The sequence below is a fragment of the Colobus angolensis genome, unplaced genomic scaffold, assembly GCF_000951035.1.
Source record: "Colobus angolensis palliatus isolate OR3802 unplaced genomic scaffold, Cang.pa_1.0 Scaffold10, whole genome shotgun sequence".
NCBI classification, from domain to species: domain Eukaryota; kingdom Metazoa; phylum Chordata; class Mammalia; order Primates; family Cercopithecidae; genus Colobus; species Colobus angolensis.
Genome location: NW_012110919.1, coordinates 23,036,528 through 23,051,379, shown reverse-complemented (window position 1 = coordinate 23,051,379; position 14,852 = coordinate 23,036,528). Strand labels below are relative to the sequence as shown.

At 44.3% G+C, this 14,852-nt stretch overlaps 1 pseudogene; it reads right to left on the bottom strand.

Moving 5' to 3' along the window:
- Positions 1–702: 702 nt before the first annotated feature.
- LOC105507885 lies at positions 703–1,896 on the bottom strand (annotated as a pseudogene).
- Positions 1,897–14,852: the final 12,956 nt, after the last annotated feature.

Genomic DNA, 14,852 nt, shown 5'->3' with positions numbered 1-14,852 from the left:
GTTTATTTATTAAAAGAGAAAGAATTCCTTTCTTGGCTGGGCACGGTGGCTCATGCCTGTAATCCCAGCACTTTGGGAGGCCGTGGCGGGCAGATCATGAGGTCAGGAGATCAAGACCAACCTGGCCAACATGGTGAAAACTCATCTCTACTAAAATACAAAAAATTAGCTGGGCGTGGTGGTACTCATCTGTAGTCCCGGCTACTTGGGAGGCTGAGGCAGGGGAATCGCTTGAACCCAGGAGGTGGAGGTTGCAGTGAGCCGAGATTGCGCCACTGCACTCCAGCCTGGGTGACAGAGCGAGTCTCTGTCTCAAAAAATAAAAAGGAAAGAACACCTTCTTTATAAAGTGAGATACTAAAGTCTTAATATTTTCTGTTTTTATGTATTCTTTTTTTGAGACGGGATCTTGCTATATTGCCCAGGTTGGAGTACAGTATTGTGATCATGGCTTATTGCAGCCTCAAGTGATCCTCCAGCCTCAGCCCCCTGAGTAGCTGGGACCACAGGCACATGCACCATTACACCCTTCAGGTTTTTTTTTGTTTTCTTGTTTTGTTTTGGAGACACCGTCTCGCTCTGTCACCCGGGCTGGAGTGCGGTGGTGCAATTTCTGCTCACTCCAACCTCCACCTCCTGAGTTCAAGCAGTTCTCCTGCTTCATCAAGTAGCTTGGTACCACATGCGTGCACCATCATGCCCGGTTAATTTTTTGTATTTTTAGTAGAGACAGGGTCTTACCATGTTGCCCAGGTTGGCCTCAAACTCTTGAGCTCAAGTGATCTGCCTGCCTTGGCCTCCCAAAGTGCTGCTTCCTACAATTTAAAAATTTTTTTGTAGAGACAGTCTCACTGTTACCCAGGCTGGTTTTGAACTTCTGCCCTCAAGTAGTCCTCTTGCCTTGGCCTCCCAAAGTGTTAAGGCCGTGAGCCAGCACACTCAGCCTAGATTATTCTTATGTTCTGTTCTTGGCACATAGTAGATATTCAACAATGTAGAGTCAAACACATTTGGAGTTGGAATGACTCTGGTGTTTTTTTTGTTTTGTTTTGTTTTGTTTTGTTTTTTAACCAGAAACACGAGCACTTTATTGAATGCCATTGTAGAAAAGTGTGTAGTTTAGTGGCCGGGCACGGGCACGGTGGCTCAAGCCTGTAATCCCAGCACTCTGGGAGGCCGAGACGGGTGGATCACGAGGTCAGGAGATCGAGACCATCCTGATCTACACGATGAAACCCCGTCTGTACTAGGAAAATGCAAAAAACTAGCCGGGCGAGATGGCGGGCGCCTGTAGTCCCAGCTACTCGGGAGGCTGAGGCAGGAGAATGGCATAAACCCGGGAGGCGGAGCTTGCAGTGAGCCAAGATCACGCCACTGCACTCCAGCCTGGGCGACAGAGCTACACTCCGTCTCAGAAAAAAAAAAAAAAAAGAAAAATGTGTGAGTATAAAGGGCTGATACAGGACTTGGCTCTGGGGGCAGAGCGAGGAATGGAAGGTGGAGTACGTGGGATTCAGATCATGGGCAGAGCTCCTGGCCTAGATGATGCCTCCTGATCTATTGATAGACATGAAAGATCAACACTAGGATGATGATGAGCAGAATGGTCATGATGATGTGCACAATCAGGTCCCAGATGTTCAGGCACTTGGCGGTGGAGGTGTAGGCCTGGGCCCTGGTCAGGTCGCCAACCATTTTCCTGTCCCTAGACTTCACTGAGTAAACCAGTGCTATGAAGCCCAGGCAGCAGGAGTTCATGAAGTGGGTGTTGAACAGGGACCAGACAACATGGTCGGGCATGGAGTTCTTGCTGTGGATGTGTATCACGGTGGACATCAGGGAAGCATGGTTGTGGGGCACCCCCAGCACAGCCACCTCTTGCTCCTCCTTGAGCATCTCATAGTTAGGGGGATGGCCGATGTTGGTGGGAGTGAAGAGGTTTGGACGGTGTGGTTCATGGTGTCCAGGGAAGACCAGCTGTGGTCGGGTTGCTGAGCTGGTTCTCAGTGGGCCCCTCCCTTTCCCTGATAGTTTGGATTTCTCTGGCTCTGGTGATTTTTTAGTACTTGAATTATTTACAGGTGAAGAAATTGAGACCAAGAGGGTTATTTGCCAGAGTGTCTCATCATTGGCTGCATAACTGACATTAGAATCTGATGTACTTTTATTTCTAGTACATTGCTTTTTTTTTTTTTTTGAGATGGAGTCTCGCTCTGTTGCCGAGACTGGAGTGCCGTGGCACAACCTTGACTCATTGCAGCCTCCCTCTCCCAGGTTCAAGCTGTTCCCCTGTCTCAGCCTCCCAAGTAGCTGGTACTACAGGCTCCTGCCACCATGGCCAGCTAGGTTTTATATTTTAGTAGAGATGGGATATCACCATGTTGGCCAGGCTGGTCTCAAACTCATGACCTTAGGTGATCCACCTGCCTCGGCCTCCCAAAGTGCTGAGATTACAGGCATGAGCCACCATGCCTGGCTGCCTGGCCTTTCACTGTCGTTTTTCTTTTTCTTCATCCTTCCTTTCCTTCTTTTCTCCCCTCCCCGCTGCCTCCTCCCTTTCCTCCCTCCCCGCCTTCCTTTCTCTGCCTCTTTTTATTTCTTCTTTTATTTTTCTTTCTCTGTCTCTCCCACCCCTTCCTCTCTATCTCCCTCCCTTCCCTTCTTTCCCCCTCCACCTACTTTCTCCCCCTCCTGTTTTGTTCCTAAGAGACAGGGTCTTGTTATGTTGCTCAGGCTGACCTTTAACTCCTGAGCCCAGATGATTCTGCCTCCTGAAGGTGTAGGGTGTAGCTGGGACTACACCCACCTCCCGTTGTCATCTTTTGTTTTTTTGGAGACAGTCTTTCTCTGTTGCTCAGGGTGGAGTGTAGTGGCACGATCATAGCTTACTGTAACTGTGTAACCTTGAATTCTTGGGCTCAAGCATTCATCCCACCTCAACTTGCTGAGTACCTGGGGCTACAGGTGTGTATCACCATGTCCAGCTGATTTCTTTTCTTTTTTTTCCCCCGCAGACAGGATCTTGCTCTGTTGCCCAGGCTGGTGTCGAACTCCTGGGCTCAAGGGAACCTCCTGCCTTGGCCTTCCAAAGTGTTGGGAGGGATTACAGGCATGAGCCACTGCACCCAGCCTCCTCTTTGTTCCCATTTAACTCCTAACCACACCCTACTTTCTGTCTGCAGAGAGGAGCATTGGTCAACAGTTCACAAAATGGCTAGGCATGATGGCATGCACCCATAGTCCCAGCTATTTGAGGAGCTGAGGTGGGAGGATTGCTGGAGCCCGGGAGTTCAAGGCGCTGGGCAACACAGCAAGACGTCATCTCTGACCGGGCCTGGTGGCTCACACCTGTAATCCCAGCTACTCGAGGGGGCTGAGACAGGAGAATCGCTTGAACCCAGGAGGCAGAGGTTGCAGTGAGCCAAGATCGAGCCACTATACTCCAGCCTGGGTGACATAGTGAGACTCTCTCAATAAAAAAGAAAGTCATCTGTACTATTGCATGTTACTCAGTAGTTTCTTTCTCTTTATTGTTGAGTAGTACTCTATCATATGCATGTACCAGTTTGTTCATCTAGTGGTGGACGTTGAGTTAGCAGGTTTTGGCTATTAAAAATAAAGCTGGAGGCGAGGTGCGATGTCTCACGCCTATAATCCCAGCACTTTGGGAGGTCGAGGCAGGCGGATCATCTAAGGTTGGGAGTTTGAGACCAGCCTGACCGACATGGAGAAACCCCATCTCTACTAAAAATATGAAGTTAGCCAGGCGTGGTGGCGCATGCCTGTAAACCCAGCCAGGAGTCTGAGGCAGTAGAATTGCTTGAACCCGGGAGGCGGAGGTTGCAGTCAGCTGAGATTGCACCATTGCACTCCAGCCTGGGCAACAAGAGTGAAACTCCGTCTCAAAAAAAAAAAAAAAAAAAGACAAAAATAAAGCTGGTGTGAATATTTATGTACAGGTTTTGTGTGAACATACGATTTTATTTCTCTTGGTTGGCATGCATGGAAATTAGATTGCTGGGTTTTGTGGAAAGTGTTTATTTTTCCAGGGTACATATAATCCTGTGAGTGTTTATTTAATTTTAAAAGTAATTGCTAAACTGTTTGCTAAAGTGACTGTACTATATTTTCTTCCCCTAGCAGTGTATGATTTCTTTTTTTTTTTTTTTTGTTTTGAGACAGGGTCTTGCTCTGTCACCCAGGGTGGAGTGCAGTGATGTGATATTGTCTCACTGCAACATTGACCTCCTAGGCTCAAGTGATCCTCCTGCCTCAGCCTCCTGGCTGGGACCACAGGCATGTACCACCACACCTGGTAATTTGCTTTGATTTTTAGTAGAGAAGAGGTCTCACTATGTTGTGCTGACTGGTGCTGAACTCTTGGGCTCAAGTGATTCGTCTACCTCAGCCTCCCAAAGTGCTGGGATTACATGTGTGAGCCACTGTGCTTGGCCTCATTGTGGGTTTCTTTTGCATTTCCCTAATGCAAAGTGATACTGAGCATCTTTTCATGTGTTTATTTGACATTCATACCATCTTCGGTGATGAGAAACTGTGTTTATGCATTGCTTAATGATGGGGATGTGTTGTGAGAAATTTTTTAGGTGATCACATCATTACACAAGCCTAGATGGTATACCTACTACACATGTAGGCTGTGGTACACAGTATTACTCTTAGGCTACAAATCTATATAGCATGTTACTGTACTGAATATTGTAGGCAGTTGTAACATAATGTTAAGTATTTGTGTATCTAAACATAGAAAAGGTAAGTAAAAATACAGCATAGAAGATAAAAGTGGTATATCTGAATAGGTCACTTACCATGAATGGAGCTTGCAGGACAGGAAGTTGCTTGGGATGAGTCATTGTATGAGTGGTATGTGAATGTGCAGGCCTAGGACATTACTGTATACTACCGTAGATGAACACTGTACAGTTAGGATACACTAAATTGATAAACATCTTTCTTAGTTTGTTTTTTGAGACAGAGTCTTGCTCTGTCGCCCAGGCTGGAACGCAGTGGCATGATCTCCGCTCACTGCAGTCTGGGCCTCCCAGGTTCAAGCGATTATTCTGCCTCAGCCTCCTGAATAGCTGGGATTACAGGTGTGCGCCACCACGCCTGACTAATTTTTGTGTTTTTAGTAGAGATGGGGTTTCACCACATTGGCCAGGCTGGTCTCGAACTTCTGACCTCAGGTGATCCACCTGCTGCGGCCTCCCAAAGTGCTGGGATTACAGACGTCAGCCACCGCACCCGGCCAGAGATGAGGTCTTGCTGTGTTGCCCAGGGCGTTGAACTCCTGGGCTCCAGCAGTCCTTCCACCTCAGCTTCCCAAGAAGCTGGGACTGTGGGTGCACACCATCATGCCTAGCCGTTTTGTGAACTCTTGACCAGTACTCTCTGCAGACAGAAAGTTCAGTGTGGTTAGGAGTTAAGACTTGTAACCTCTGACCTCAAGTGATCTGCCCACCTTGACCTCCCAAAGTGCTGGGATTACAAGTGTGAGCCACTGTGCCTGGTCAAAAATACCTTTCTTTAAGAATAAATTTAATTTAACTTACTAGTTGATCATTGTATATAGGTCTGTTGTTAACTGAAACATGCGGTGCATGTCTTTATTTGGGATCTGACTTATGTGGAAGTATTTGCATTATCTTCCTTCTAGATGCAGAGCATCTTGACAGTAGAAAGAAGTGCCTTTTACAACTTTGTATGCTCAGTAAGTTATCAATTTGCTGTGGCCAGGTGCAGCGTCTCATGCCTATAATCCCAGCACTTCCGGAGGCTGAGGCGGGCAGATCCCCTGAGGTCAGGAGTTCAAGACCAGCGTGGCCAACATGGTGAAACCCCATGTTTGTTTGTTTGTTTGTTTATTTTTGAGACGGAGTCTCACTCTGGGCAGTGGCACGATCTTGGCTCACTGCAACTTCCAGCTCCTGGTTTCACGCCATCTCCTGCCTCATCCTCCCAAGTAGCTGGGACTACAGGCACCTGCCACCACGCCTGGCTAATTTTTTGTATTTTTTTTTTTTTGTGTTAGCCAGAATGGTCTCAATCTCCTGACCTCGTCATCCACCTGCCTCGGCCTCCCAAAGTGCTGGAATTACAGGCATGAGCCACTGTGCCTGGCCTACCCTGTGTTTATTAAAAATACAGAAATTGGCTACTTGTGGTGGCACACCTATAGTCTCAGTGACTCAGAAGGTTGAGGCAGGAGATTCTCTTGAACCCAGGAGGCAGTGAGCAGAGATCGTGCCAGGGGACTTCAGCCTGGGCGACAGAACGAGACTACATCTCAAAATAATAATAATAATTTGTTGAATATGGGACTATTGGTTTTATTTTTATTTTTATTTTTTGAGCTGGAGTCTCGCTGTGTTGCCCAGGCTGAAGTACAGTGGTGTGCAGTTGTGTAATCTTCGCTTACTGCAACCTCTGCCTCCTGGGTTCAGGTGATTCTTCTGTGTCAGCCTCCCGAGTAGTTGAGACTACAGGCATGCACTCCTGTGCCTGACTAATTTTTGTATTTTTAGTAGAAATTGGGTTTCACCATGTTGGTCAGCCTGGTCTCGAACTCCTATTCTCAAGTGATCTGCCTACCTCGACCTTCCAAAGTGGCGGGATTATAGGCGTGAGCCATGGTGCCCAGCCAGACTATTGGTTTTGTTTTGTTTTATTTTATTTTATTTTACTTTATTAATAAAGATGGAATTTGTTTCTCTCTTGTCGCCTAGGCTGGAGTGCAGTGGCATGATCTCGGCCTACTGCAACCTCCGCCTCCTAGGTTCAAGCGATTCTCCTGCCTCAGCCTCCTAAGTAGCTGGGATTACAGGCGCCTACCACCGTGCCTTGCTGATTTTTGTATTTTCAGTAGAAACGGGGTTTCACCATCTTGGCCAGACTGTTCTCGAACTCCTGACCTAGTGATCCACCCACCTTGGCCTCCCAAAGTGCTGGGATTACAGGCGTGAGCCACCGTGCCCGGCTGTTAGTTTTATTATTAGGCAGTAGGAGTTGACCCTGTCAAGAAAAAGCTGTCATGTAGAAAGCATGGCATTTAGAGGCATGCCACGTTTAATTCCCTCCCCCTTTTTTTTTTATTTTTGGTGTACCTACTGCTTGTGAGGCTTGGGAATACAGTAGTGAATAAGCCAGATGAGGTCTCTGTCTTTCTGGAGCTTATGTGGTAGTATAGACTAGACAGAAAGCTTACATTACCCCTGCCACCTTATGGTATTGAGGTGTTTGAGATGGTACTGTTTACTTCTGCCTCATAAAATCTTGAAAGGAGTTCTTTTAGATGAAGAGAAAAACAAACAAAACAAAAAAACCAGAAAAAAAAAAAACATCCGAAGAATGGGTCTGGGTCATGTCTGTAAACCTCCCCACGTCATGGGGAGACTGAAGTGGGAAGGGCCAGGAGTTCAAGACCAGGCTGAGAAACATAACAAGACCCCATCTCTACAAAAAATATTTTTTAATTAATGGGGGATGGCAGCACATACCTGTAATCTCAGCTACTCACGAGGCTGAAGCTAGAGGATTGCTTGAACTCAGGAGTTCAAGATTGTAGGAGCTATAGTCACATCACTGCGCTCCAGCCCCTGTCATCAGCAGTCTGGTATGTTGCTAAGGGTCTTGTTCTTTTTAGTGCTTCAGGGACAGCCACTGGCTAGGCACAGAAATAAGTATGTTTGAGAAGCTTTCTGACCTCAGCTTGTAAAAATTGATTAGGGTCATAATTAAAAAGGAGGGAAACAGGATTGAGTGGACCGGGCCCTACCCTGAGTTTATTCTCCCAGGGCATACATAATCTCATGTGATTACCACATAGCCCTGTTAGATCATCTGTTATCCTGTCCCCATTTTACCCATGAGGAAATGAAGGCCCAGGGAAGTTAAGTGACCTATTTAAATTCACTCAGAAAGTGGCAGAGACAGAACAGAATGAATTAGTTACTATCATTGTGTTTTGGATCTCTGAAAGGTATATGCAAGTGAGAACAGGAGAAGAAAACTAGTGATGGTATTAAAAAATGTTATGATTGGTTTCTTTTAATCAATCAGGAACTTGAGTCACTAGCTTCTCTGGGTGAAGGACTATACTTCAACAATGTGAAAAATGGAAAGAAATGAGGAATTTTGGCTGGGCACAGTGGCTCACACCTGTAATTCTAGCACTTTGGGAGGCCAAGGGAGGAGGATTGCTTGAGCTCAGGAATTCAAGACCAGCCTAGGCAACATAGTGAGGTCCCATCTCTACAAAAATAAATTAGCTGGGCATGGTGGTGGTGCATGCCTATAGTCTCAGCTACTTGGGAGGCTGAGTCAGGAGGGTCACTTGAACCCAGGAATTCGAGGTTGCAGTGAGCTATGATTGAGCCACTGTTTACCATCCCAGGCGACAGAGACCGTATCCCCCTACCGCCAAAAAAAAGGGAAGAAATAAAGAAAATGAGGAATTCACATTTGTGACAGATAGGGAATTTAGTCATTCATAGTCTATAAATGCTATAGGAAGTCTCCATAGCTTTTTTTTTTTTTTTTTTTTTTTTTTTTTTTTTGGAGACAGTCTTGCTCTGTTGTCCAGGCTGGAGTGCAGTGGTGCGATCTCGGCTCACTACAAGCTCTGTCTCTCGGATTCATGCCATTCTCCTGCCTCCACCTCCCGAGTAGCTGGGACTACAGGCGCCCGCCACCGCACCCAGCTAATTTTTTGTATTTTTAGTAGAGACGGGGTTTCACTGTGGTCTGGATCTTCTGACCTCGTGATCTGCCTGCCTCGGCCTCCCAAAGTGCTGGGATTACAGGCGTGAACCACCGCACCCAGCTGGAAGTCTCCATACTTTTTAACCCAATCTAAAAGGGTAAGGAAATACATAAGAATGTCTATTTATTATTAAAATTTTTTCTATATAAAACATTTTAGAAAAAAAAGACTAGCATTTCTGAGCCAAGTGGTAGTAGTGGCCATTCTTTCTGAAGAAAAAAACCACATTTAGCTATCTATGATGTGAAAAGAGATGATGAACATTTTATTTATGTAATACATGTTATATAATAAAATAAATACCATTTATTGTGTGCCTATTAGGTTTCAGGAGAGCTGTGCCAAGAGCATTACTTGTATATCTTTTAAGTCTTATAACAGCCCAGCCTGTCAGACTGGTAGTGCCATATCCTTTTTACAGATGAGGAAGTGATGGATATGAGAAATTAAGGAAATTGCCCTTAGGTCAAAGAGATAGGAAGTGACAAAGCTGAGATTTTTAACCTTGTGAGATTTCAAAGTCTTTGCTTTTTAATAACTGTGTTCCACTGCCTGTAATATAGAGATATGACAAAAGCCACTAAAAATCAGTGAAGAAGACTGGGAGCAGTCGCTTACGCCTGTAATCCTAGCACTTCGAGGGGCTGAGGCAGGTGTATCACCGGAGGTCAGGAATTTGAGACCAGCCTGGCCAACATGACTAAACCCCATCTCTACTAAAAATACAAAAAAATTAGCCAGGCGTGGTGGCAGGCACCTGTAATCTCAGCTACTTGGCAGACTGAGGCAAGGAGAATCGCTTGAACCTGGGAGGTGAAGGTTGCAGTGAGCTGAGATCACTCCATTGCACTCCAGCCTGGGCGACAAAGCAAGACTCCATCTCAAAAAAAAAAAAAAAAATCAATGAAGAAAACAATCCAGTCAATATTGTCCACCATAAAATTTCTTCAGTCAACCATGCTTTAATCCTGGCAGTTCTCTATCAGTGAATTTCGATCAAAAAAAGTTTATTTATAATTTTTTTTTTTTGAAATTTGGAAACAGCATCATAAATGATGGTTAGTTTTCTGCAGCTGCCTATTTTGGCAGATAGTCCATTGTTACTCATAATTAATTTGAACTAAAAGTAGTGTTGTACGATATCATGGGCTGTGAATGTGTTTGCGACTTGATCTAAGAACCCACACACCACTTAGGATGTTTTTGTAGGAAAATTAGAGTATGGAACTCGCTTGCCCGCGCTTTCCCTGTCTCAGTCCATTTTGGTAGGCTTCAAAGTCTGGGGCTAGAAGGACACTGAACAAGACTTCAGCAGTACGTGTTAGTCTTCCAGAGGGAATGAATGTAATAATTGAGGAAGTAATTTCTTTCCTCTGTGGCTTTATGCAAATTCCTGGCTATACTGTTACTTATTTGGGCCAAGCAATAATATCAGGTGGTTGTACATTTTATTCTTTTTTTTTTTTTTTGGAGACGGAGTCTCGCTCTGTCGCCTGGGCTGGAGTGCAGTGGCCGGATCTCAGCTCACTGCAAGCTCCGCCTCCCGGGTTCACGCCATTCTCCTGCCTCAGCCTCCCAAGTAGCTGGGACTACAGGCGCCCGCCACCTCGCCCGGCTAGTTTTTTGTATTTTTAGTAGAGACGGGGTTTCACCGTGTTAGCCAGGATGGTCTCGATCTCCTGACCTCGTGATCCGCCCGTCTTGGCCTCCCAAAGTGCTGGGATTACAGGCTTGAGCCACCGTGCCCGGCCTATTTTATTCTTAATTACTACGATACATTGATTTTATCCATGGGTTTAGCCTAGCCTACCTTTTGCTATTAGGCTTCAACTCTACTTGTGTTGGGTAACCCCTCTGTTTAAAAATCACCCTATTCCCAAGCCTGAGGGAGTCTTCTCCTTCACAGCTTTCTATGACCTAATCCAAGGCCTGGCAAACTTCATAAAGGGCCAGATAGTAAATTTGTGTTTTGTTTTGTTTTGTTTCGTTTTGAGATGGAGTTTTGCTCTTGTTGCCCAGGCTGGAGTGCAATGGTGCCATCTTGGCTCACTGCAACCTCTGCCTCCCGGGTTCAAGCGATTCTCCTGCCTCAGCCTCTCAAGTAGCTGGGGTTATAGGCATGTGCCACCATGCTCGACTGATTTTTTTTGTATTTAGTAGAGATGGGGTTGATTCACCATTTTGGTCAGGCTGGTCTCAAACTCCTGACCTCAGATGATCCACCTGCCTCAGCCTCCCAAAGTGCTGGGATTACAGGTGTGAACCACCATGCCCAGCCCGATAGTTAATATTTTAGGCTTTGCAGGCCATATATAGTCCCCTTTTTGTGAGTGTTTGCATGTTTTTCTTTACATACTTTAAAAGCTCTTTTTTTTTTGGAGACAGTGTCTTGCTCTGTTGCCCAGGCTGGAGTGCAGTGGTACAATCTTGACTCACTGCAGCCTCTGCCTCCTGGGTTCAGGCAATTCTCCTGTCTCAGCTTCCTGAGTAGCTGGGATTACAGGTGCATGCTACCACTCCCGGCAAATTTTTGTATTTTTAGTAAAGATGGGGTTTTGCCATGTTGGCCAGGCTAGTCTCCTGATCTCAGGTAATCTGCCCACTTGCACTTCCCAAAGTATTGGGATTACAGGCATGAGCCACCGCGCCTGACCTAAAAGCTCTTTACAGTGTAAAAAATGTTCTGTGCTTTAAGCCATATAAAAATAGGCCATAGGCCCATGGGCATTTGCTGACCCCTGGTAGAACTCCATTTTATCTTTCTGATCATGTTTCCCATTAACTCTTCAAAAATAAGACCTCCATTTAAATCAAGATGGTCTCCTTCCTCACTGCTTGCGGAGGTTCAGTGCCCAATGTCTGCCTCTTGCTTGCTTCTCCATCATTGTTCTGCCATTCGAGATCCTCATACTTACCCTTTAAGATCTATCCCAAATCTTCCATAAAACTAATTCTAATAATTAAAAAAGAGTTCCTGTAGAACTTAACCTTGTCTGGTACAAGTTACCTTTCTTATTCAATAGTAGCTTACTATAAATTACAAGAATAAAAAGATTACCATTTTCCCTCACACTGTTTTATGGAGAATCCTAAAGTTATTTTTTCTTTTTACAGATCAGTATTCCTATTTTGCATCCTAATCCCCTTTCCCAAATCTGAATTTTGGGATTGGAAGCTTGCGTTTGAGATCATTATGATTTGACTTCTTTATTGTACACAGGAGCAGGGACTTTACAACTAATATTCGCATCCCTGCTCCTTCATATTTTGTGATGTAAGGCGAGTTATTTTCACTTATGCTTAAGTTTCTTCCCCTGTAAAAAGGGGATGGAAGAGGATTAAATGAATTAAACGTGTAACACGCTTAAATCAGTGTCTGGCAAATAATAAGTGCTCAGTAACTTTTAGCTGTTCTTATTAGCGTGTTTGGAAACCAGTAGAAACTACACCAGCAAGTTAAGGTTGAAAAGTGGTATTGATGGGCTTGGGGTAGTACAGTATGAATGGATGCAGTTTAGCATTTCATTGAGTTTGTATATTCATTAATTCATTACACATTTGACGCTGTCAGACTAGTACAGAGACAAAGATGAATGAAACATTATCTGTGCTTCCAGGTTACCCAATGTAGAGAAGGCAGGCGTGCAGATAGTTTAAACTGGTAGCACTGGGAGGGGACTGCCATGGGTGGGCAGTGAAGAAAAAGGGCTTCAAAATGATGAGAGTTGAGAAGGATCTTCAAGGATGATAAGCAGTTTTCAGTGAGGCCATGTAAGAGAGGAGGAAGTTCAGGCAGAGAAAGTTTGTGCTAAAACACGGGGATGCTATACACTTGGTGTATGTAGAAAAAAATGGTTCATAGTGTGATAAAAGAATTGGAGGGGGTCCTCACTAAAACTAAGGAAACACATTTGGAAGAATATGTTTCAGTTAGAAAATGAAATGAGCTTGAAGTAAACACTAATAAGGTTTTTAAAATATAAAATTTCAATGTGTTTAAAAAGAAAACAGTTGGATGAATCTTATGTACCTGTCACTCAGCTTTAGCAATTATCAGTAAATGGCCAACCTTGTGTCAGCTATACTCCCCTCTCCTCCACTGATAGTCTTTTGAAGGGGAATACAGTTGTTTTGTGGCCTCTAGGAAGGGATACATTTATGAGCGATGGGTAGTAGATCATTGGGAGAGACTTGAGTTTCCTGTCAGGAAGCATTGTTGGTGCGTAAGTCAGAGGTAATATGAATGCTGTGGAAGGTGGGTGGCTTGCTATCTGGAGAACTCGAGAAGATGGGAATGGGCACTGTCCAGTACTGTGGCTACTTCCACACATGGTTCTTTAAATTTAAAATTATGTTGATTAAAATTTAAATATTTCAGTTCCTCAGCCATACTAGCCACATTTCAAGTGCTTAGCTGCCACATATGCCTAATGGCTGCAATATTGGAGAACATGACATAGGACATTTTCATCATTGCACAAAGTTCTGTTGGACAGCATGGGACTAGAGCCCTAAGATCCTTTTCTACCGGAGTTGTTTGGATTTTTTGGTGTGTCTAGGTAGATCTAATTGTTCATGGCTTCATGACCAAGCCTCTTATCCCTTTCTCTAGAGGGACTCAAGGGGTAAAGGCACTGAAAGGGTAAAACTTCATATAAAGAGGGGGTGGGTGGTGGTGGTGGTGGTGGTGGTGGTGTTTTAAGACAGCGTCTTGCTCTGTCACTCAGGCTGGAGTTCAGTGGTGTGATCCTGGCTCACTGCAGCCTTGACATCCTGGGCTTAGTGATCCTCCCACCTCAGCTTCCAAATAACTGGGACTGTAGGCATGATCTACCACATCTGCTTAATTTTTAAATTTTTCTGTAGAGACGAGGTTTCGCCATGTTGCCCAGGCTGGTCTTAAACTCCTGGACTCACCTTGACCTCCCAGAGTGCTGGGATTGCAGGTGTGAGCCACTGCAACTGGCCTTTTTTTCTCCTTTACTACTCTAGTGTATGCTGGAATATGAGGAAAATAATTATATTAGCTAGCAGTTATTAAGCACTTAACGTACCAGGCACTGTTTTAACCTATGCTGTCTGTGTGGAATATTACTTAATTTCCACAACCTTATGAGAAGATACTATTTTTTTTTCTCTTGAGAAGGTACTATTTTTATCTTCATTTCGTAGATGTTGAAATTAAAACACAGAGAGCTGAAGTCACAGGATTAAGGCCACAGAGCTGAGAAGTGATGGGGTCAGAATTTGAACCCAAGCCATTAATGCGGATATTAGTTCTTGTGTGAATGGTAATTGTTTTGAAACAATGATCCTAGATGATTATATGGCTGGATTAATCTGGCAGTTCTGTGTGAATTTAGAGTTACCTTCCCACCTCAGTTTGCTAAAAAAAAAAAAATCAACAAAAAACCTCTAGCTTTACTATGTTTGGGTTGTCATGGCCCACCCCCTGCTGCCACTTCATTTGACTCATCTTTTCAGGGAGAAAATATTCAATAAGTGGTATAGGATTTCCCTTTCTAATAATAATTTAAACAACAACAACAAGAAGCCTGAAATGGGAAGAACAAAATGACTCACCTAAGTGAATTAATCTTGAGAGGTGGAACTTGATTTCTAGATTTTAGTTAATTGTCTAATTGATGTACTAAATATTAGTTACTTAAGATTAAAACAGGTAGACATAATAGTAGTTGAGGAGCTGCTGTAGATGGGATAGTTTGAGAAGACCTCTCTCAGGAGGTGACATTTAAGTTGTTAACTAACAAGAAAGGGGCAGCCGTGTGAATAGCTGGAGGGAAGAGCATTCTTACAATTTTACTGGAAGGGGGTTAGAGGTATGTAGTACCCTTATGCCAAAGAAAATTAGTTACTTCTATATAACCAGTCTGATTCTAGAAACCTGGATCAATGAAATATTTTGATTATATAAAAAAAACCTGTTACCCAGACCTTGTTGAAATAGCATTAGAAACTACTGAAGGACATACAGAAGAGTAGTGTTGAAAAATGGTGATAGATGAGCAGAATGGTGAAAAAAAAAAAAGACATGAAGCTCTATACTTATATT